The sequence below is a fragment of the Camelina sativa genome, chromosome 15 (assembly GCF_030686135.1).
Source record: "Camelina sativa cultivar CO46 ecotype springtype chromosome 15, ASM3068613v1".
NCBI lineage: Eukaryota > Viridiplantae > Streptophyta > Magnoliopsida > Brassicales > Brassicaceae > Camelina > Camelina sativa.
Window position 1 is genome coordinate 9,527,142 of NC_141894.1, and position 26,483 is coordinate 9,553,624.

Below are 26,483 nucleotides of genomic sequence, written 5' to 3' on the forward strand. Positions count from 1 at the left end.
AAATATAGAAAATAATACAATTTTAAAAATACCATTTAACTAAATCCTCTAAAGATGAAATAATTAGTATGAAATCTAGCACTATAAATTAAATTGATGAGTAAAAAAAAAATCAAAAGGATAGAAGTTATCCTTGGAGTTTTAAAAAATCTTTAGATTGAAGTTCATATAATTTTATAAGAAAACTAATTTAGTTTGGCACTTCAAAAGTAATATTTTAAATTTGGAATATTATGTGTAAGTGTTGAGTTTATATCAACAAAACAATCAAATCATATGTAAGTTTAAATTTTGACTGAGTCACTTGGAATTCCTTTCCTTTTAAGTCAAACATAAATTAAAGTATTTATTTATAATTAACTCACTTTTAAATACATGTAACTCCATTTAACTCAAATATAACTCCTACTCAATAATTCTACATTCATTCCTCTAATTAATATATTTATCTTTCAAGAGAAAATGTTTTTGGTAAAATTTATTATTTTTTAATTATTTTGGTTAGCTAAAATTATGGTCATATATATATTTATATATTGCTTTAAACTTTGAAATGAGAAATATTTAATACACAATAATTTTATATGTAGTTACTAAATTTTTTGATAATTTTATTTGATTCAATTTTACTATACTACAGTCATACGTTTTCAATTTCATTAAGAAAAACTCTTTAAATCAATATTTAACCTCAATAAAATATGATAAACATAGATTCAATCATATTAGGAAATTTTTTTGAATTTCTATTTTATTATTTATATTAATATAGCTTATCAATTTGTAATAATTTTTGGTAGTATTTGTTAATTTTTATTCAATAAAAAAATTTATATATTTAAATTTTGTATAATAAATAACTGTACCAGAAAATGTTGACTGGAGTGTTATTTTGAAAATTTTCTATAAGAAACTTGGAGATTCATATTTTACTAGAAAAAATATATTTCTTCGATTATGTTATTATTAATAGAAAAGAATAATATTTTGGTTTAAAAAAAAATATCTGAAATATAATAAACACTGAGAGGTTCTTACAATTCGAAATTATAAACACTGATTCCAGATCAAACAAAGCACAAATCTAATCCAAATCTGCTAAAAAAGAAATTACTAGTAGTACTTCCTCTATCCTCCAATTGAGCTAACGAAACACTCTGCTGCGACGAATTCGTAAACCCAAGACCACCATCCTCATCCGAAGAAGACATATGTAAACCACACTGAAACCCATAACCAACAACCCAAACTCTCAACGGCACGTTAGGTCTCTCTCGTCACGGCTAAGAATCAGAACAGCGACACCGATCGCAACAAAAGCTAGAGTCTCCAACCAAACTCTGATTGAAGATAATGACTAGCGGATTATTAGAGAGAGTTCCTTCTTGATTCTCCTCTAAAATCAAACAAGATAGATCAAGATCGCTTCTATCGCCATCGGAGATAACGAGACATCGCGAGAGAGAGAGAGAGGGAGAAGGAAGAAGAAAACAAAAAATCAGGCGCAAGTTTTTTTACCCTTTTACTCTAAAACGCTACCCAACCACATGTAAACACGTGGTACAACCCAAAATTTTTCTTAGCTAAGATATTTTTCTTAGAATATTAACTATTTTTGATTTATTTTTTTTCCGATTTTTACCTAAGATATTTGCTTACATACTTCCATTGGAAGATGAGTGGTCGGATCTTACAAAGAATAAATTAAAAATTTATTTCTAACTTTAAATGTTATACGTGCGCGGTGCGCTCCTTTGTCCTTATTTCCATATAGTGTTGAGAAACAAATAAGTGTTCTTATATCATATATACTAGATGGTAATTCATACTCTGCATGCAGTGCAGGGAAATATTTGAGTAAATTTTGATTCATTAGTTACAAACTTACAATGTAATGGTAGTCTATTTGTTTGATTTACTTTACATATTTTATAACTTCTATATTTAATTAATTTACTTAGTTTCATACTCTGGTTTCGACTATAGTCAGTATAATAAACTTAACGATTTATCACTATTAGGTTTTGGATATAATTACGTAAATCTGTTATAATTCGTAGAATAAAAAACTCTCATTTTTCCGTGATCCAATTTACTAATTGTAGCGGTCATGTTTAGAATCACCTTTTTTAATTTCTCATAGAATTTTAGTTGTATATACTATATTAGATAAAATATGTTATTTTTTGTTTTTTAAATTTTAGTAAGATATCACTACGCCATGTGCATAATGAAAAATGTTTGATAAATTAAATATTTTATTATAATTTTTTAATTTATTATATATTTTAAAAATATTAATTAATTAATATTGAGTCGACATAGAAAATGAATTAAAGTGCATGTGAATTATATGACTGGGAGGTGAAATAGAGTATAACAAATATATTTGTCACTAAAACTCATCGACTTCACTGCAAAATCATAAAACTTGAATATTTATAAGTATCAAATAAGTTAACCAGTAATGTAGCATAGTGTGACAGAACAGTATATTACCTCTCCTACGATGAAGAATTTAGTCAATTTCTTAATCATCTCATTATATTAAATTATATCTATCAAATCCTCACAAAATTTGAATTAATTTGTAAATCTTTTAGAAAATAAAATCATAAATAGTAATATGCCCAAAAAAAAAGTTGTAACCGCACTGTTTAGATAGTAGAGGTTTAAGAATTTTCAGCGGGTAAGAATTTTATTTTTTATTTTTATTTCGAATGATCAGAATAATTATTTAAAAAACTAATATTATGATTGATCATAATTATTATTTACAATTTTCTGGTAAAAAATTTTTTTGTAGCTGTTTAAAAAAAAATTAAGGTTAACATTATGTGAAAGGATATTGGGTTTCTAGTTATTCAAATACCATATTTTATAGTCCAATATTAATGTTACGAATAATTGTTTTATTGACACTATTGATGAAAATATGTTCTTTTATTTTAATTGATTAAAATATAAGTATTATAAAATTCATGTTTTGTGAGTTGATTTTATGAGTACATGTATTCTGAAATTTTTTTTTGTGTATAAATTCTATTAATACGAATTAAGTTAAAAAATAGAAAGCATTAACTTAATGAAGTTAGAAACATTATATTTTTGATACCTTGTTTTGATTTTGATAATTTCATTAAAAAAAAAAAAACAGTCTCTATTTCATGATTTAAAATTTAAGCAATTCTAATCTATACTAGATTTTAACCTGTGGTACACCGCGTGCTTATAATTTTTATTATTATTTATATTTTACATTGTTTTTATTTATTAAATATTGAATATTTTGTAAATAGAGTAATAACTAAATTTTCTAACTGTTTGTATAGCTAAATATTTATATTAATTTTTTAACCCGCAATATACTTCATGACCATTTCTTTGTTATATTTAGTTTATTTTGTTTAGTGTTAAAGATTCTATTTTAATTTTTAATTATTATAACAAAAAATAAAGGATCTATATACATAATAAGTCATTTAAACGCTATGATTAGGTCTTATTGTTCCTAATGATTTAATTATTTTACACAATTTTAGTTAAACCAACTTGATTTTATATATCAAATATTCTAATATTAATAGTGTTGAAAAATAATAAAATGAGGATTTAACCCGTGTTACCACAAAATTAATGATATTTTATTAATTCCAACATATCTTCTTTATAACTCATCTACTATATAACCATATTATATAATATATATATATATATATATATATTTTTTAATTTTACATATTGGTAATATTTTAAAATTTTATTAAGTTTATATACATTAATTATAATATTTAAATAAATGTGAAATGAATTTTTTTTTACGTTAAAAATCAAAGCTCACAGGTATTGAAAAACAAAATAGAAATCAAATTGTTGTTTTCTTTGTTTGTAAATGATTTAGAGATATAATATCTTCAAAACATAATAGAAGATGTGGTTAAATATGTCATAGTTTCTGTTTACATATTGATTTTGCAGTAATTTTTTTTTAGTTGGAATGGAATGTAAAATATTTAGGAAACAAAATCTGAAATAATACTATTTTTGGAAATATTTTAGGGATTAACTTTGTAAATAAGTTTTTAAATAAGTACAAATAAAAGGGTAGAACCTAAAATGTACTTCAAAAATGTATATATAAATAAGTAATGTGTTGAATATAAAAAGAAAACAATTACCCCCTCTGTCCCTGATAAATTGATGTTTTGAAGGTTTTACAGATTTTTTTTTTTTTTTTTGAACAACAAGAAACTTTCATTCAAACTAAAACCTCAAAAGAGGTGAGTTCATACAACATGATTTAAGATAAGCAAAGGAAAATACAGATAAGGGTTCCATGAGTTTTCCAAAGGGATTTGAAGAATCTATTGGGACCAAAGCGGATTCGTCTTTGAAGCTGGACTTCACGAAATCCTCGACCAGCTGATGATCATAGGTAACTCTAGCGGATAACGCAATCAAGTTTGTAAGAGAGAGCTCCACAGGGGGAGCACACAGGGACCTTCTCGCCAAATACATGAGAGGGTTCAATAGCCTTGGATCAAAGTCCTTTAAGCTTTTAAAAACATACCTCATGATTCGAGATGAAGCTATAAATGGGGTTTGCAAGAGATGGGTGTCAAAACGTAACAAGGCAGGTGGGTCTTCCCTCACATGAAGCTCATGGCCATGGAGGTCAAGGAATTCCACACAAAGCCTGTAATCGGTTTGTCCCTGAAACAAAGAAACAGACCCAAGCATTCGATCTTGTGGCGGTAGGTGACATCTGGGGCCAATGGGTACAAGCAACAAAGTCACAAAGACTGTCGGCTCAAAGTCACCTTTAAAACTCAACATTGCGGAAATCCAATCAAAACTATTACCCTGGCATCGACATAAACGTTCTCCAAGCCATACAGGAGAAACCAACGTTCTGCTACCGAGGAGACCTCGTCTTGACCAAACAGAAACAATCAGTACTAAAGATGAGCTTGACATAAAACCAATATAAGCGGATCTGGGTAGGGAAGCTCTACAGCCAGAATCAAACTGTCGAAAGGGAGCTAGCAAGTTTAGACTTTCACAAAGCCATACCAAAGATAAACACGGCAGCAGGATTTCAAGATAATGGAACCAAGACCAACTCAGCACAATCAATCCAAAGCTCAACTGGGTTCCGCCAAAGAGAGTAGAGAAAAGATTTTCGAGAGACGTCGTTGGTATAGAAAAGGAATGCACAGACCTGGGCCTTAAAATTTGATAGCATGGATAACTTCTTTTGGTAATGGGCCGAAGGATGGGTAGTGGGCCTAACTGTGACCAAAGAGCCAACAGAGGGAACCCTAGTTCCTCAACGGCTGAGCAGTGGGAGGCGGTAATGTGGCGGCGCAACAACGGGTAAGAGTTCAGCCCGGATCCACTTAGCACCGGTGAGGGAGGGGGCAGTGACGATCTGAAACTCGAGGTCGTCGAGGCACAGAGGCGTTCGGTGGGGAGCAGAGGTGTCCTCTTCGGTATCGTCTCCGTTTTTTGCAGCCAAGAGCACTCTAACCAAGACGCGGCAGCGCCGTATACCTTCGACGCTTTCACCGGACGGAGAGAAACTTCAGCCAAGGGAGGAAATAATTCGGATCTGAGGACTTGAGGATGCACCAAGATTATTTGTTTCAATCTAGGGTTTGGGAAAAGGGTTTGAGATGGAGAAAGGGTCATCGACGGACTCCCCCACCGTTTATCTCCGGAAAAGACTCGGAAATTGCAGCTCGGCGGTGGGGTAGATAAGGTTTGAGCGGGTTTCTTTAACCGTCGGAGTGATTGAAATAAGAGCCAAAAAGGAATTAAAGGAGAGCACAACATGTAAACAGAAACAAGGAGAGATTCGAGATCCCGACGCCGGCAAGCCGAAGCTTCACCGGCGTCGGAGCAAACTAGGCTTTCTGGTTTCTCGATATTCGGGACAGAGAGAGAATGTCTTGTCAATCACGTTTTGTTTTGAAGGTTTTACAGATTTTAAGAAAACAATTATTAATGATTTTAAATACATTATTTTTTCTCACTAAAAATTATTATTTAATTTTAGACCAATAACATTTTAGAAATTTAAATATTTTCAATGATTATTTCTTGAAATTTACAAAATATTAACTTTAATTAATTCGAAATTATAGAATATCAATCTTTGTGGGACAAAAAAAATACCTCAAAACATTAATTTATCAAGGACAGAAGGAGTAATCCCTATATTAGTAAAAGAGAAGTACAACTTGTATTTCACCCGAAAATGCTCCTACGCCCACCACAAGCAAACAACTGCACGGAGGGTAAATATGACAATATAACTAATTGGGTCGGGTTTAATTTCTTGCGTAACCCGAAATTCACGACTCGGGTATTTAGAAAACAATTGGAGGGGTTTGTAATGGGTTTTTAATATAAAAGGGCTGTGCACATTTAAAAAAAATGTTGTAGGTTTTAAATGGGTTCTCGATATATAAGGAATGTGCAGATTTTAATGGGCTAAAACATTATTGTATTCCGGTTGTTTACAATAATGTTTACGAAACCCGAAATTTACCTCCCTATCACGGCAACTTAGCCGAAGATTACGCTGCTCAATCTCATCAGATAATTTGAAAGATATCAATCTCCTAACAAAATTTGTTACCTTACCTGCTTTTGATACACGTACCAGATTACCTTATTGGATTTTTTTATTAAAATCGATCCTTAACTGAATTATTCTGAAAATATTTACAACCTTAATTTGCAGAATATACCCAAACTTATACAACCAAATTATACCTAATTCGTGATACGTGAAGCCCTCCTATAAATACAATGTTAGTAATCAAAGGTTCAATAATCAAAGCTTTACCCACTCTATTTTTTTTTCTTTTTGCTTTGACATCATTTTATTTGGTTTTAAAACTGGCTAACAATATTATGGATGGATTCTTAAGCGAGTAATCAAAATGTCTAGAAAGCTTATAAAATGGTTGATATATGTTTGTTTCTCATAATTAAAACTACCTTCGATGCTTTGTTTTTTATATTAGTTTTTTTTTGGTTCACGGGTGTTAAATAAGAGTTAGGATTGCAAGTTATAAAGTATCTCAAATGTTTTGAACTCATAATTGAATATATATATATATATGAGATTGCAAAGATACTAGCCATGAGTTTTTAGTTTTTATATTCAATTATGCGTTTATTTGTGACATTCAGTGACTTCTAAATAGTGTTCTTTAGTTGATATACTATTTTGTATAATATATTGATCTACTATTTTTCTGAATCTATTTGTAGCCTTCTTGATGCAGAAGCTGTTAGTGCAGTGGCTAAATATGTACTCAAGAATGTTGCATAGGGATGCTTCTAATTTCTAAACCTCGAACATTAAAGGTTCGATATTGACTTGAAAATTTATTTTTATTTGTTTTGTTGGATAGTTTCTTTGGTTATGATTCTAATTTTGTGGTTCATTTTTGAATATAAAAAAGTTTGAAGGGTTTCGTGTGTCGGCTTAGTATCAGATATGGTTAATGCGTCACACCATAATACTTGCTCTACTTAACTTTTTGTGTATGTTATTTTATAATGTTCAATAAAATGGTTAGTGAACTTTATGATCTTTGGGTTTTTTTTATCTGAAGATTATAGATTGGTGTTAATTGTTTTTTAGATTAACTAACAATTCTTAAATTCAATGTGAGAATAAAATAGTATATTTTGGATTCTCTTCTTGCAGATAGAGTTATTATGGGTTTGGTGGTTCTGTTCCACAAAAGTGCATCATATGTTAAACTGCAAACTATGGACAAGAAAATTAACATGGAAAACATTTGTTGAATTCCAAACTATGGACAAGGAAATTAACATGGAAAAGAATTGAGAAAGTTTCAATAAAACACTATAATAGAAGAGAAGTAGATATATTAAAAAAAATAAAAATCTAACCATAATTTAGAGATTTATTTTAACAAAATTTAAATATTCAAACAAGGAATACATCATGTAAACATATATATATATGATGAACCTCTACGCCATACTGAAAAATGTAGCATTCATTATTTTCCAAATAAAATTTTAACACAAAACTATTTTTAATTAAAACTAATATTTTTATGTTACACAGAGGAATTACACAATGTATAAACAATTACAAATAATATTTCTTTAATTACATAATTTCATTTTGGCAACATCGTTACTTGATATTCATCATTTAGAAAAAAAATCCCCAAACTTAGTTACTTACACAATATTTTCATGTTCTTATTTTAAAACATTAATAATACCATTTACTCTTAATTTCTATTTTTATATTTTATTTGAATTCATGATAATATTAAAATTTTCTATTTTTTTATTATTTATTTTATTGTATCAAAGCTCATTCTATTACCATTTACTTTTTTTTTTCCTTCTATTGTTTTATCCAAACTTAATGTAAAAATATATAGGCCATGTTCTTTTATCCAGTCATTGCGACAGTGTTGAGTGACTGAAAATCAATCTCTCTCCTTCATAACTATTTTCCTGTAATATCTCTGATAGTAAATCTAGCGACTCTATTGAGATATTTTCTTAGAGAAATCAGCGACACGAAAATCGCTAAAAAAATCAGCAACAGATTAAATGGTCTCTAAAGCTTTGGCGACTGTTTCATTACAACACCAGCGACCATTATATGTGAAAGTGGTGTGAAAATCTTGTTATTTTTTATACGTTCAAATGAATCACAGCGATTGGTAAAAGAGTAGAGCCGTAATCCACCGGCTGCACTATACTCAAATAAGAATTTTTACATATTCCAATCCATTATGGGTCGCATGTATCCTTGAATATTCCTCCGCGCTGTAGCGCGGGTCCGATCCTAGTATATACTAAAAAAGCAACTACATTAATTTCTAGAACTCACATGTTAAAAAGGGCAATTTCCAAGGATAGCACTAATTTAAGTTTTTTTCTCAAAACTAGCACACATATTTAAATGTTCCAAAATTAGCACAACTTTATTTTTGAGGAATTATTATTAAAACTAATAAACAAGAGAAATATATAAAAAACACAGCAATTGTCTTTCTTGTAGACAAAAATAAAAAGTTATTCACTTCTCTCCCGCTGCAACGCTTCTCCTCTCTCGTTGGTTGTTGTAAGATTCTCAAAACTTACTATGATATGAGTTTTTAAACACAAGGCAAGCTTGATTTTGGGTTATGGATGTGAATCACGATTCTCAAATCTGGATTCTCGATTCTGGATTCTCAATACTCGAATCTGGATTCGATTCTTAGGTATGATTGCTTTGTCCGATTGAAACCTACGATATGATTGATTTCCCTTTCTTATTTTCAAAGTTTCAGATTTTCAGTAAATTTGCTAATTCGGAATTTGGGTCTATTAATTTTCAAACTACCGAGCCTACGTAGGAGTCAGGACTGTATGAAAATCATCCATCAATGCCATCTTACACGTACTGATTGAACTTCATGAAGGATAATATGAAATTAAGGAATGACTGTATGAAATTCGGGAAGGATCATATGAAATTAAGGAATGATTCTTTGAATTTCATGATGACTTTCATAAAAAAGATAAATGACCTAACATCAGAATATGCGCATAAATGAAATCACCACCTCTTACTGATGGACTACTAATCTTCTAATATGTGACACATTGAAGCAAAACACAAAAGAAAAAAAAGATTTAAGAACTCATTTAATCAAATTTAGGAAGGATTAATATTTAAGAACGTCTCTTTGGAATTCAGGATGGTCTTCAGAAACACAATGGTTGAAAGATTATATGAAGCTTCTTATTCCAATCATTATCTACAATAAGAGAACCAAACTTATACATTAAGGAAAACATACAAAAAAAAAACTCATTTCTCTAAATTTAGGAAGGATTTCACAATGTTTAGGAAGGATTTCATAATTGTTTAAGAAGAAGTTCTTGAATTTTAGAAAGCTTTTCCTAAATATTTAGAAATCCCAAAAACGGTGATGAATAGAACAAGAGGATCTTCCACCAGGGGCGGAGGCAGTAAGGTTGGAGGGGGTCAGCTGACCCCATTAAAAAAAAATTGTATGTTTTTAGGTATAAATAACAAAATGACCCCTCTTAATTTTGTATTTTGACCCTTTTAAATTTAAAACTTTAATCTTGACTCTTACAAATTTTACATTTTGACCATATTAAAATAAAATTTGTATTTTGATCCTCCAAAGATTAACATTTTTACTCTATAGGAAGAATTTTTTTTCATTTTCAACCCCTAAAATTTTACATTTTTTACCCTATTAAAAAAAAAATTTCTCCTAACCCCTCTAAACTTTGACTCTGGCTCCGCCACTGTCTTCCACCACTGTACTCCGCCTCATCAATATTACTAGCCCACTCTATAATCGACGAAGTACAAACACAAAATGATTATTAGACATGAGTATCACCACCACCATTATTGCCTCAACAACTCTCCTCTTCTTCTCAATGTCTCATGTATTTCTCACATTAAGTCAATATTAATCCCTTCATCACAGCATGACAAGGAGCTGTTCGAGGAGTTCCCTATAGGAAAAAACTGAAGTCCAACATTTCACAACCACCATGATTCAATTGCATAGCAACAAAGAGATCACAATCTCATTTTCAGTCATTCAAATCCTAGTCCACACTCTTTTTACCTACTGACTTCAGATCCACAACTCTAAACCCATGGAGGTGGTCAACGATATCTATAGAGGTGTAGTCAACGATATCTATAGAGGTGGAGGCCCTGGATGGATGATTACGGAGAGTATGAGAGAGATTTTATGAGAGATATGAGGCGATAGAGGAGAAACAGCTGAACGATGGCCGAATGGAGGACACCACCATGGGCATGATCCTCACCATCATCTTCCTCGATTCAGCTCAGTGTTGTGGAGTGGAGTCTCTGTGTGTTTCTGAGACGGGTTGGATACGTTTCTTCCGTTGGAGAGTAGGTAACTAAAATAATAAAATATTATAGTTAATTTTATAATATATATAATTCATTAAATAATGCTACTTTTTGAATATTCTAGAGTGTGTGCTAACCTTGAAACAAAAACTTAGATGTGTGCTATTTAAGGATATTTTCTCTAAAAAAAAATCTGAGTATATTTCAGTGATATCTTTTTTTTTTTTTTTTTTGCAGAGTTGGAAGTTTTTATGTGTTACAATTTATATGGTTTTATTTTTTGTTCTCAAATATATATTTATTCAGTGGTAGTATGATCAAACTTTTAACAACATTGCTTTAATAAGTATATAGAGATATTCTTCAAAGAAAATTTGGAATAAAGTAATTTTTTCAAGATAAGTGATTTTGATGCAAATAATTTGTAAGGGTTTTGTAGGGAAATTCAGCTAAGAAATTCTTAAAATTAATAAAGTAGTTTTTGGTATAATGTTGTATTTTATTAAAACAGAAGTATGATCAACTAATCAAGAAATAGATATTGAAACTGAGTATGTATAACAATAACTATAATTAGAACACAGGGAACTACAATTTGCAACGATAGTTAAGTGGTCAAGCGAGGAGGACCACTGGACATTTTAAATATGAATCTGGACGCAGTCTTATGAGTCGAAATTGGAAAACGTAAATCAAATATAGAAATTTTAATTTTTTTCTAGCCATTGTAAAACGTAAATCAACTTGTAAACACTTTTTAATTGCGGTCAGCCATTACTCTTCAAAACAAACGCAATGGATTTGATTGATGATCTCTGAGACTCTGACGACCACGATCATTTTGCTAGCTAGCGCAATCAATAAAAATAATCATCTTTTTATTTTTCTTTTTTGCCAATACATGAGAAGGAAAACGAAACTCAACCACATACAAATCTTGGCACTTCCAATACACAGAAGTTATACACTTTATTGGTTCTGACACAAATCCACACTCACACACATTATTTGATTAATATGATTGGTAACGATAAAGCATTGACACATTGTCGATTATGTCACAACTTTCAAATCATCGACTTGGATGGTTTTGATATCGAGTTTTTGAAAATTGCTTCTGTTCCTACTGGCGTAGAACTTACCCCATTTATAGCCTTTGTACCTTGGTGGGCTTTCAGGACTCACAAGCTCTTCTAATGGCTTCACTTCAACATCGTGTGAAGGCAACAAGAAGAATGGTATTGAGTATCTTTCTCTTGTTGTGTTCACCACCACTCTATGCTCTGCGCTCCAATACTTATCATTCGTCCATATCTGCATTATAATTTTTATTAATTATATAGTAGTAATACACTATACTCAATAATTAATTAACTATGATAGCTCTAGAATCTTTTAACGTTGTGTATATAATATGACATAATTTCAAGGATATTAATTACCTCTATACAGTTTCCTATATTGATGACAAGAGCATTAGGGACGGGTCTAACCGGAAACCAAACACCGTCTGATCTACGACTTACTTGTAATCCTCCAACTTCATCTTGAGCCAATACAGTTAGAACGACGACGTCTGTGTGTTGACCAACACCTAAAGCTAGGTCAGGTCTTGGACATGGTGGATAACGATTTATCCTTAAAAAGCTCATTTGTTCTTTGAAGTAATCATGAAAACGCTCTTTTCGTAAGCCTAAGCTTAATGATATGAGTTCTATAAGCTTGAACGCTAACTTCTCAACGTGTCTTGCATATTCTTTACATGCTTCCCTAATAATAAAATAGAACAAATAAAATAAGGAAAATAAATTAGCTTATCTAGTAGACAACACAATAAATCATTTAAACCGGATCCGCTTCGTTGTTTCTCATAAACACAAGTTAATGTACCTAATTAAAAGAAATTACCTGAAATCAGAAGGATATTGAGGCCACTTGTTGTAAACAAGCCTTAAACCTTCATCTCCAGGATCAGTGGAAGAATGAATAACCGTTGGATCTTTGATATTAATATCGAACACTTCTTTCCAGTCTTTAATGTTTATCGTGTGCTCTCCATCGTGATACCCTACTTGATTCACCTCGTCTCTCTTCACCTTCAGCTTCTCTTCCATTGGCAAATTGAAAAACATCCTTGCAGTCTTCTCCACACGGTTTCTTGTGTCGCAAGGCACACCATGATTGATCACCTGAAAGAATCCCCATTTCTCACAGGCGTCACCAATCTCTGAGATAACGTTTTGGACATCTTCGGGTCGTCGAGGCGCGAGAGATCGATGTTGGGGGTAGATCCCACCCCAACAAAAGGCCTGCCCCAGTAAAAGGCCCAAAATAGGCCTCTCAAGGAAGGAGGAGTATTATGGTCTTTTGCTGGACGAACCGACACGATTCCCTATAAATGCAGGCGTACGGCCTTTGAAAAAAGGGGATCGGGAAAAAAGGCAAGAGAAGTAGTACAGCAAGTACAAGAGCCCCAGCTCGTCCAAGCAGAAGTCAACGGTTTTAGAATCAATCGCTCGAAGAATCGACGAGATAACAGCTCGTCTATTATCCTCGTCCACGTTTGTAGCTCGTTTACGTCGTGTTGTAACCCGTCTTTTGTGTCTCGGCACCAATATAATAAAAGAGAACTTCGACCCTCCTTTGACCGAACTAAACATACTAATTGTGACTGATCCCGACATCGACAATTTGGCGCGCCAGGAAGGGGTGGCCAAGTCGAATTTTTCTAAAGAATTGAAGAACGGACCTACACAGACTAGACGAGATGACAGTAATTGACAAGGAAAGAAGCAAAGAAGCAAGCTCGTCGGGGGGAACGACTACCCTGGCAACGGAGCAAACGGAGCAGACAGTCCTCCCCACACCGGATGCTCCAAGGAAGGTCGTCACGGTGGAAAGCCCAGAGACTTTCGTCATATCAACAAACCTGGCGACCCCTGCGACCGCAGAACCAGCACAGGCCCCAACGCAACTTACGTTGCTCGGCAATCAGCCCGTCTCCAGCATAGACGAGCTGTTCCGCGGAATCCTAACACGCCTCGACCAGCAAGAAGAGAGAACTAACAGCCGGTTGGATGCACTCACCGCGGCACAGTTTAACTCGCAAGATGAAATCAATCATCTCCACAACGCTCGGCTCAACCCAATGAACTTCACCTCGGCAAGAACAACGCCAGGGTCATATGTGCAAACCAGCGGATTAGAACGTAACCCTGCCCAACGCCTTACCGAGCGAAATAACGAAGTGACAGATCTAAGGAAGGACGCCGAGCTAAAAGAAATTAAAGAGCAAATGAAAGAAATGGCAGCGATGATCCAGAAAGCAATAGATAAGGCACCCGAAGTCGGACTTATGCTCGAAGCAACACAGCAAACTCCATTCTCTCGAAGACTCGCTATAATAGCGGTCAAACGGGCAGTCAAGCCAAGGTTGGGTCACTATGACGGAACGGTCGACCCGCGAGATTTCTTGCTCACCTTCGACGTAGCCCTCGGCCCTTTACAATTCAGCCCGGCGGAATACGACGCTGGAGCTTGTCAAGTTTTCGCCGAGCATCTAACGAGAACCGCCTTGAGCTGGTTCTCGAGACTCATACCTAGATCCATCGATAGTATTAGGGAGCTGATAACTGAGTTTTTGAAGCAGTTTTCTGTTTTGATTGAGGACAAGAATTCCCACGCTGACTTGTATGCCTTAACTCAGTATAAGGGCGAATCGCTTCGGTCCTTTATCGGACGATTCAAGGAGATCTACGTCAATATTTCAATTCCGGATCTGCCGCAATCGTCGCACTTTGAAACGCGCTCTGGTATGAATCTCGATTCAAGGAAGAACTATCTTTAACGCACGTCGACACTGTAGCCGAGGCATTGCTCCGAGCTGCGAAACACATTGGACTCGAGGAGGAGAAGGCTATCAACGCCAAGAAGCATTCTTCAGAGGCAAGTGCGATAACCAAACAGCCTGTAGCCGCAGCTCCAAAGGTCGATTACATCGAACCTCGACAACATTTCACCAAAAACCAAGATCGAACTCGTCGAACCTTTGCAATCGGCGAAAACAAGTATATCCGGAAGGAGGGAGGTGAAAATAGTGCAACCCCATATTGCGACTACCATCAAAGTACCACCCATACGACTGACGAATGTCATTACCTCCAGAAGGTCTTAATGGAGCGATACAAGAAAGGGACGATAGTCGTCGAGCCCGATAGAAGCAAGACGGTCCGACCTGGACGAAGCGATGCCAAGCGCGCTGAAACTATCGCTCGAAAATATGTCAAAGATTCCAAGATACTTGCCGATCAAAGCAAAGACGAGATGGAAATTCAAAATCTACTCCCCGACCGATGCGAAGACAGCGGTCACGAAAAACGACCGCATACAGATCGCAAGCCCGACCAACGCCCTCCAACGATAAGACGGATCACCATGATAATGGGCGGACTAGCCGGATGCAACGATTCGGTCAGAGCGATCAGAGATTATACCAAGAAGGCCGAAATGACGAAATCTTGGCCGTCAAGGTTCGAGGCTAAAAGCATGCCAATCACTTTTGACGGAAAAGATCTAGAAGGTTTGGACTTGCCGCATAACGATCCGTTGGTCGTCGAGCTCTTGATCGGTGAAAGCGAGGTGACAAGAATATTGATCGACACCGGAAGCTCGGTCAATGTCATCTTCAGAGACGTCTTGGCAAAAATAGAAGTCGGTGAAAGCGACATTATGCCAGAATGTCATTCTCTGACGGGCTTCGATGGCGATCACCTTATGTCCGTTGGCACCATCATCTTACCAATCTTCGTCGGGGGGATAGCCAGATACTTTCGGTTCGCGGTTATTGACAAGCCGACGATCTACAACGTTATCCTTGGCACTCCATGGCTTCACAAGATGAAAGCCGTCCTGTCGACGTATCATCAGTGTGTTAAGTTCCCAACTTCAAAAGGAGTATACACACTACGTGGCAATCAGCAAACCGCTCGGGCCTGCTTCCTGATCGAGCATAAAATTCGCACCAGAAAGAAATTATAGCAATCAAAGCAGCGGGTCGGCGACGATAGCACGTCGCCGACAGACGGGAAGCCAACTGCTGTCCAGCAAGGCATTGCCGCGGTCGAGGAGGTGAGCCTCGACGAGAACGACAAAAAACGATGTGTGAATATCGGCACAGAGATAACAGCCGCCATGCAAAGCGAGTTGATACTTTTCCTCAAAACAACCATCTCGACATTCGCATGGAGCGTGACTAACATGAAGGGGATCGACCCAAGCGTCACGACCCACGAACTCAATGCCGACCCAACACATAAGCCGGTCAAGCAGAAACGGCGCAAGCTAGGTCCCGAACGATCACAAGCAGTGAACGACGAAGTTGACAAACTCCTTGGCGCCGGGTCAATCGTAGAAGTAAAGTATCCTGAGTGGTTAGCTAACCCGGTGGTCGTCAAAAAGAAGAACGGAAAGTGGCGAGTCTGCGTAGATTTTACCGATCTTAATAAGGCTTGCCCGAAGGATAGCTTCCCATTGTCACGGATTGATCAACTTGTCGAAGCAACCGCATGCAACGAGCTGTTAACCTTTATGGACGCCTTCTCTGGTTACAACCAGATTCTAATGCATAAGGACGACCAGATAGAGGGACCTATTGTTATAAGGTTATGCCTTTCGGCCTGAAAAATGTTCGCCGAACAACTTGGCCGGACAATGGAAGTCTATATTGATGACATGCTCGTCAAATCACAACTCGCAAAGGATCATATCACTCATCTGCGACAGTGTTTTGATACCCTAAACAAATATGGGATGAAGCTGAATCCGGCCAAATGCACGTTTGCAGTTAAGTCCGGCGAATTCCTTGGGTACCTGGTAACCAGACGAGGCATCGAGGCAAACCCAAAGCAAATCAAGGCAATCATCGATTTGCCACTACCAAAGAATGCTAGAGAAGTGCAACGACTAACTGGACGGATCGCTGCTCTAAATCGTTTTATATCCAGATCAACCGACAAGTGTCTACCATTTTACCAGATTCTCAAAACAAAGGGCAAGTTCGAGTGGACCGAAGCCTGTCACAGCGCGTTCAACGAGCTAAAGAACTATTTATCGACCCCACCAATCTTAGCAAAGCCGGAGCTCGGCGAAATCTTATTTCTTTATATTGCGGTCTCAGAGTCGACCGTCAGCGGTGTACTCGTTAAGGACGATCGGGGAGAGCAACGACCCATCTTTTATATAAGCAAATCACTCGACGACGCGGAAACTTGCTACCCGACAGTCGAGAAGGTTGCCCTGGCAGTCGTTACGTCCGCAAGAAAGCTCCGACCGTATTTCCAGTCACACACTGTCGCTGTCTTGTCCAACCAACCTTTACGGTCTATACTGCATAGCCCGAACCAATCTGGTCGACTGACGAAATGGGCAATCAAACTTAGCGAGTACGACATCGAGTATCGAACTCGTCCGGCTGCAAAGTCCCAAGTACTCGCCGACTTTTTGATCGAGCTACCATTTGGGGAAGCCGAACCAACACCCACTGACCCGTCAGATGACCGGTGGACCCTGCATGTGGACGGAGCATCCTCTCATCTTGGGTCAGGAATAGGGATTCGACTAACTTCGCCAACCGGAAAAATTTTGGAACAATCCTTCCGTCTCCGATTCCAAGCAACCAACAACGTCGCCGAGTATGAAGCACTCATCGCCGGGCTTAAGCTCGCCAACGGAATGCAGATCAAGCGAATACGAGCTTTTTGTGACTCTCAGCTCGTCGTCAACCAGTTCAGCGGCGAATACGACACCAAAAGCGAACCTATGGCCGCCTACCTTGACGTCGTTAGGATTTTGTCAAAACGCTTTGACGAGTTCGAGCTCATCAAAATCCCCAAAGGAGACACTGCTCCGGCCGATGCTTTAGCAGCACTCGCTTCGACGTCGGATCTCGATCTTCGACGAATCATCCTGGTAGAAAGCATCGATACGCCGAGCATAAGTGAAACACACGCCGAGACCTGCCTCACACTCCACCAGCCCAACGAAATCAGGACCACTTATCGAACGATGAGGTCACGCCGAGGATGCGAACCAGCATCTGACACCGACGCAACAGATTGGCGAGTCGAAATCCGTGCATATCTAGCCGATGGCGACGTGCCAACAGACAAATGGGCAAGGCGGAGATTAAAAGCCAAGGCTGCTCGCTACATCTTAATGAAAGATCATTTGTGTCGATGGACGGCGGCAGGAGCCCTTCGGCTTTGCATACATGGCAACGACACTGAGCGCGTTATGTTGAAGACTCACGAAGGAGCTGGAGGAAATCACTCAGGTGGCCAAGCCTTAGCACTATGAATCAAGAAGCACGGTCATTATTGGCCAACGATGATATCTGATTGCGAAAAGTTCGTCGCCAAGTGTGAAAAATGCCAGCGACACGCCCCCATTATTCATCAGCCGACTGAACTCCTACGAGCCAGAGTAGCTCCTTACCCCTTCATGCACTGGGCGATGGACATTATTGGCCCACTGCCAACTTCCAGACAAAAGCGATATATACTCGTCCTCACTGATTATTTCACCAAATGGGTCGAGGCCGAGTCTTACGCAAATATCAAAGCCAGAGACGTCGAACTCTTCATCTGGAAATACATAATTTGTCGCCACGGTCTCCCGTATGAAATAGTCACTGACAACGGATCGCAGTTCATCTCCCTGCAATTCGAAAATTTTTGTGCAAGATGGCGAATCAGACTAAGCAAGTCGACGTCGAGGTATCCACAAGGAAACGGCCAGGCCAAAGCTACCAACAAAACCATACTCGATGGCCTTAAGAAAAGGCTAGACGCCAAGAAGGGTGCCTGGGCCGACGAGCTCGACGGAGTACTTTGATCCTACCGAACAACCCCAAGGACGTCCACTAACCAAACCCCATTCTCCTTAGCCTACGGGATGGAAGCAATGGCACCAGCTGAGATCGGCAGTTCGAGCCTCCGACGAACGATGCTCATTCAAAACACCGCGCTAAACAGTGAGATGCTCATAGATAGACTCGACGAGTTGGAGGAAGAACGAGACAAGGCACTCCTACGAATTCAGAATTATCAACTCGCCGCAGCCAAGTATTACAACAAGAAAGTCCATAATCGGCATTTCGACGAAGGGGATCTCGTCCTCCGTAAAGTTTTTGAAAATACTGCCGAACCGGACGCCGGAAAAATGGGGGCCAATTGGGAAGGTCCATATCTAGTATCCAAGGTCGTCCATCCCGGCGTATACGAACTCTTAACAATGGACGGCGAACCAGTGCCGAGGTCTTGGAATTCGATGCATCTCAAGCGCTACTACTACTAAAAAAAAAAGAAAAACAACAAGCTCGGCTACATCCAGCTTGCCCTTTCTATAATTTGAATAAGCATGTAAATGTGAACTACGATCGGCTTGATCCCTCTTGATCGGAGGGTACGTAGGCAGTCCCGTTTTACGAGACACAACCGCCAATAATATAAAATTTCTTTCTCATAAAAATGAGTCGTCGTTTGCAAGTTATATTAGTCGTTATCCTGGCCCGGTAATGACCCGACGTTCCGACGTATTATTTTAAGCCGAGTCGCAACTCGCACAAAAGGGTAAGCCGACTATTAACAGTCGTCCCTGGTTATATAAAGCCGAGTCCAACTCGCACAAACGGGTAAATCGACTGTCCTGAGCCGTACCTAGTTAAAGCCGAGTGATAACTCGCATAAAAGAGATAAGCCGACCACCACGAGTCGCACTTTCAAAAAAAAAAAAAAAAAAAAAATAGCACTTCAACTCTAAAAAGAAAAATTTATATTATTCAATGAGGGGAAGTACAACAGTCTGATGCGTGTGCCGACCCTATTACGGCACATAAAAACAAAACAAAAAGAAGGGAAAAATGAGTCATTCAACTCCGAGATCGGCGTTGGAAGGCTCATTAAACTCCAGACCGCCAATTACGGTCTGCCAATGACGGCACGATTCCTTTACATCTTTCAACAGGTCCATAGGAACAGTCGCGCCTCGTCCAATCATATCCTCGAGGTAGGCACTAAAGTAGTGACTTGTGCTCTCCAGCTGCGTGATGTAACGACAAAGCACGTCGATACGAGCTCGGCAGGCCTCGATCTCCTCCCGTTCTTCAAATGGCCTTCGACCAAGGGAATCAAGGTCGCCCTGCTCGAGTGTAGGAATCACCACTTCTGCAAAAAAGTCTTCATGCCGGGTACGCTATTCCAGCAACCGATACCATCTCCACTTTGGGACGAAAAACCTTTCGTCAATCAGCGCTTCAAGGCATTCCACTGTCCCGCCCACACGACAGAAGTCGTAATAACGTTCGAACGAATGACGGGTAGCGATGATGTAAGCTCTTAGCTGCTGGATGCGAGCGTTATAGTAGTTGAGTTCCGACTGTATAACCTCGTCGGACCTAACACCGAGCTGTTCCTGCGCCCTGCGCAACCACGCCGCTCTAGTTGTCACTGGCAGTGGCATGACTTTCTCTTCCCTACAAAAGCAAAACACTCACCAAGAAGACAAAACTGGAGCAAGAAGCAGAAAATATTTATAGAACGAAAAACACGAGTCCCAACAGGCGCAAGTTCCAAAAAAGAGACATTTAATGAACAGACGCAAGTTTTTAAGAAAAAACAGAGAAGGCATTCAATGACCGATAAGCAGCGTTTAAAACAAGGGGCATTAAATGAAACCATCAATAAATGCCCCAAGGATGAGCGTGAGTTTTTCAAGGGAGCCGACCCTAAACACGGCGCATAAAAGTACGTGGGAGCCAACCCCAAAAATACGGCAAACAAAAGGTAGTACGAGGGAGCCGACCCCTCAACACGGCGACAACAGAAGAATCACGAGACTAAGCCAGCAACCGGAGACTCGTGCCCGGGAGTTGACGGACATGGTAATCCTTCGGCAGGACGATCCGTAACTTGCTCCTCGACTCCATCAGAAGGGTGGTCGTTGACTTGCACCTCAGCTCCATCAGAAGGACGATCGTCGACCTTCTCCTGCTCGTCCAGTGCTTCACCCCTAATCTCCCCACTCTCCGACCCGTCGTCCCCCTCCTCGTCATTACAAACCTCGGTATTCCCGCTGATTGGGGAAGCGATCCAAGTCGGAATTGGGGGAAGAGGCCCGGCAAAAATCTGAGACATGTCGAAGTCAGCTTCGGTAATATCCGGCAGATCCAACTTTTCAACCTCGCCCTTCAGTTGGTTCATCACGGCCATAACTTGGTCCTTAATCCCCTCATCGAGTAAGGAAATCTGACCCTCGGCGACGAGCGTTTCGAGCATCAGGACTTTCCCAACGGCTTGGTTATATTCAAGGAACTTCTCCCGCGACGCTTCAACCGCTTCGGCGTAGCTTTTGTGCTTCGATAAGAGCCTCTGCACGCGACCAGCCACCTCGTGAAAAGCATTGATTCGCTCGTGGTGCCCATACTCGTCACGCCGATCCCTAAGCCTCCTCGTCTCCGAGTTAAGGGTGAGCTTCAGACCGTTACAGGCAACTTCAGACTCCTCAAGCTTCATCGTAAGAGAGTCTCGCTCTGTGATCAGCCCGTTCCGGTGATGTTCGAGTTTGGCCACAAGGTCACTAAGTCTCTGGTTGGACCGCACCGCCTCCCCCAATTGCGCCTCGAGGCGCTTGATCCTCTCACTCGACGCCCCAGAACGCTCACCTTCCAAGTTCCGAACACGACGCTCATAGCGAGAAGCCATACGATTGATACGTGCAATAAACTATCAAAAAAGAAAGGGAATGAAAACCATAAAAAGAGATGAAATAAATAAAGGAAGATTTAAAAAGCAAGTTGGTTTAACCGACAAACCTCAAAGGACGCTTGAGCAACGTCGGCAACCGCGTCGGCCTCTTTCATCTTCTCAACAGCAGGAAGACGACCTTCACCAAAGTGGATTCCAGCTAAAGTTCCAGCTAAAGTCGGTCGACTTAGACTTCTTTGGTGGGGCAGACTGCTCTTGTTCAGGGCCATCCTTCCTTTTCTGCGAATTTTTCGGCACCTCGGCGATGCGACCAGGAGTCTCGTCCACCTTCCTCCTTGGAAGTGTCTCCTCAGGACCAATGTGGCGATTCGGTGGAAGGGATCTTGGACGCGTCCTCGAAGGGTCGTCCACAACTTGACGAGGGGAAGGAGGAACCCTTTTTGACGAACCAGAGCTTGGGGGATTGGCACCCGGACGAGCATCCTGACGGGGAGCGGAACGAGGCAACGGCTCTGGAGCTCGGCGGTAGCGAGCGGATGCATTAGGGACGTTCAAGTTCAACTTTCCCATAATCTCGGCTAAAAAAAAAAGGAAGAGACGGCGTCAGAACAAAGCTCGAAGCATGTATACGTATACATACGGATTTAAAAGAGTACCTCTTTGTCTTCGGCTAGAAATTGGCCTTCTCGAACGATCTCTCCTACCTTCAGTGCCCGGCCAAACGTAAGGACAGTGGAGCCTAATCGCGTCTATCTCGGCTTGAAACGAAGAAGGGTATGGAAGCAAACACCATGGAACAACAACTAAAAAAAAAAAGAAGAGAAAGGTGTTAAGCAAAACTAGAGGACACCGCAAACAAAAGATAATTAGGCAGGAAAGGTCGGCTACCGGGTGAAGGGTTCCACCCAGAAAACCAAGGGATGGAAGGATCCTCCATAACCCCCACGACAACTTCTAGATAGAAGTACGAGCCTTTCCAATTATATGTTTTGCCCTTGGCACCCTCGACGAGCGTCGTCTTCTTTGCCGACGCCAGATAATAAAGCCCGGGAGTTTTATTCCGATTCGACGGATTCAGACACGTCAGCTCCTCCAAGTGATCACAACTGAGCGTGACCCCCGCAGCCTCGGCCATGATCGAAAGACCGATGGCGTATCGGAAGGTCGCCGGGGCGAATTGAGAAATAGCCGCCTTTCGACGAGCAAAATACGTCATCAAAAAGGACGGAAGAGGGAAAGTAAGTCCGCACTCGGCGAAGTATTTTTCCAAGAGACAAATAAAGCCGGAAGGAGCATCCCATGGACGCTGAAATGAAGCCGGAATCAAAATCTTCGGGTTAGTGTTTAGCTTCCCGATACGAACCGCGTAAATTGCCGCGTCAATTTTCAACGACGACGGAGGCATGTGATTGAAAAGATTTACTGTGGGCAAAGAGACGTCATCCAAATTAGAAAAAGACGGGTCATCGATTAATGGCTCGTCGATCAAGGAGGGAATCTTGCAAGGGAGCCCCGACGAACTAGGGACTGCTGACCCAGGAGCAAGACGACGCCTAATCTCTTCGAATCGAGCCATGTCTGAATTCGTCGAAGACCAATCAGAAGAACTCAGCGAACGAGTCCGCCGACGAACGGATCTAGTGGAGTCGCCAGATTCGGAAGTCGTAGCTGGTCGAAGGAGACTCCCGGCAGAAGGGTTTGGCAACGAGGGTCGAGGGGAATTCATAACGAAGGGCGCGACACACAAGAGCAAAATAATGACGAGATGAGGAGAAGAGAGAATACCTGAGCGATGAAAGCACCAACGAACTCGAGAAGATGAGAATGAGAGAAGCGGAAGGAAGGTATTTATAGGAGAAGAAAGGAGAATCAGGGAATGTAATCATTACAGCACGCGCCCAATGACGATACAACTTCCGGACTTCACGCGCGTCAAAGCGCCGCATACGGTGATTTGACCCAATAAACCATTCCTTCACGCGCGACCTTTCGTTTGCCTAATCAAAGAAGCGACCTTTCGTCTTCCCACGCGCGGTCCTTCGCCTGAAGACTACAAACCAGAGGCGAAGGGGGGACTACTGTTGGGGGTAGATCTCACCCCAACAAAAGGCCTGGCCCAGCAAAAGGCCCATAATAGGCCTCTCAAGGAAGGAGGGGTATTATGGTCTTTTGCTGGACGTACCGACACGATTCCCTATAAATACAGGCGTACGGCCTTTGAAAAAGGGGATCGGGAAAAAAAGGCAAGAGAAGTAGTACAGCAAGTACAAGAGCCCCAGCTCGTCCAAGCAGAAGTCAACGGTTTCAGAATCAATCGCTCGAAGAATCGACGAGATAACAGCTCGTCTATTATCTTCGTCCACGTATGTAGCTCGTTTACGTCGTGTTGTAACCCGTCTTTTGTGTCTCGGCACCAATATAATAAAAGAGAACTTCGACCCTCCTTTAACCGAACTAAACATACTAATTGTGACTGATCCCGACATCAACAATCGATCACGCGTATCTCTTTGGGTTGGTTAGGGATCGAATCTTTTCTATGCTCTGGTGGTTGGATGTAAGTTGGATCAATTTCCTCCATTATTGTTACAACTTACGAGTAAGAAACGTTTTTGAGGCCAATTAATTGAAAGAGCTTTACATTTATACTGTGTTTGGATATCTCTAGAACCATAATAAATGTTGCTAACTATCTACCACTACATTTTTCAAGTAAAATAATAATAATTAATATATATAAATTTATTTCTTTTGTTTTGTTGTCCTTTGGTTTTTACAAAGAGCCCATAACCCTATATCTTTGGGTCGTTTCTTAAATATATGTCTAACGTAGCATGTAGGTATATAATCAGGGATCTAGAAACATAATAATATTTAACATAGAAAGTTTTAATATAAATTATTATATGAACATTTACTAAAAGACATGTAAATGTAGAATTTTTTTTTATGTGTTAATCATGCATTGATTATAGTTTTTCACTTTTTTGTATTAACGTCATTCCTTTACGCAATAACAAAATGGTTTTTAAAAAATGACAAATATGGTAATCACTTATTACCTAAAATAGTAAAAAGAGAAAGTGTGTAACTAAAAAGAAGTTAGTAGAGAACATGGTGCACTCAACAAACCAATCTGGCAATCTCCATCACAAATTAGTTACGTAACAAACTTCAAAATTATCAAATCTTATATAGGGCACGTCCCCCCCTATATATGTATAGCTGTACTTGTCATAGATTCAAACATGCAAAGCAAGGTTACGTACTTACGTACGATAAAATTTTCAAAATAGCCAGAACAACCTTAACTAAGCGATTGGTTTCACTCTTATACGATTTCTTTTATGAATTTAGCTAGAACACATTAACTATTTTAAAGTTAAAAGAATATAAACAAAAGAACGCGACCCTAGATAATAAGAAATTTAATTTTTAAGGGAAAAAAACAAATTAAAAAAAAAACAAAGAGATGGGAGTAAATATCTAAGGTAGGGTCCCGAATATCTAATACACTACTTAATTCGTGGGACTGGAATGAAGATATAGCCCCTAGATAATAAGAAGTTTAAACTAAACAGAAAAAAACAAAGAGATGGGGGTGCACATCGAAGGGATGGGGGTACATATCTAAGGGCATCCTTAATGGGAGAACTTTTTTTTGTGTTCTTAGATTAAATATACAGTGAAAATAATCTAAGATAAGTTGTTAAGATCATAGGTAAAAAAAATGGGGGAACTAATTATGATGTTCTTAGAATAAATATATAGTGAAAATAATGTAAACTTTCATATGTTATAAACTTTTACTACAAGAATCTGATTTTATTTCATACATAAAGTAGTCACCAAAGATACAAGAGTACATGTAAATGAGAACATTTTTGATCTTCAAGCCTAGAGGACGTAGCAGAAGTAAACATTAATCTAAACCAGGGTCGAAGCTGTATGATTTGCCTTGAAGTAGATAATCATTAGAATGATTGCAAACCAAAATCATCAATGTTGAGTCACGGACGCTAGTCGATGAAGTCTTTTATTAAAGCCAACTTAGTTTGCATTATTAGCCTACAAGCCTTGAACAGACAGAGAGAGAAATAGCATAACAATGGGAGTCTGCAACCAGAATGCATCAGGATCTCTGGCTAACCTTGCCTCCTGTCAGCTTTGCCGACTCAAACAACATGTGATTGATTAGTCCCCGAGCAGCACTGCCAAATGTTATATCAGAGAATTTTTTTGCAATACATGCCTCAATGAACAAGTTGGACATCTGATACTGATCTAATCAGTAATCACAAGGTTCTCTACCAGTATATAACATTCACTAAAGATTGGGGAGAAAAAAAACTCACTCATCTTTAAGCTTCTGAATCTTCTCAGGGTCTGTCTCATTCATGTGTTTCTTAAACTGTTGCCTCACCATACCAACCACTAGCTCAGTGTTGTGTTGCTGCATAACACAAACGAGTAAACAGAACAAAGTTCAGTTCCTATATCTCCTCCAATCCAGGATATCTAATCCTATAAGAAAAGCACAAATCTCTTTCTCGTGGAATCAAAACACAAGTGCTGATAAGATATCAGTCTCGACCTTGTGTCGCAATAAGAACCCTAGACCAGATGAACTACTGTTATTATTACCCTTTCTACCAAACGACCTAAGATCCAAACCAGTTGGAACCATTACAAAAGCCAGGACAGCACCAATCTCATCAGACATCGAAAACGAGAAACTAGTCGAGAATGATCCGGAAAAGTTTCTTTCTTTACCTTGGAAGAGTCTGATGGGT

General features: G+C 38.9%; 1 pseudogene; it reads right to left on the reverse strand.

The window, feature by feature from the left end:
• Positions 1–11,916: 11,916 nt before the first annotated feature.
• LOC104748310 (fe(II)/2-oxoglutarate-dependent dioxygenase 4-like) lies at positions 11,917–24,271 on the reverse strand (annotated as a pseudogene).
• Positions 24,272–26,483: the final 2,212 nt, after the last annotated feature.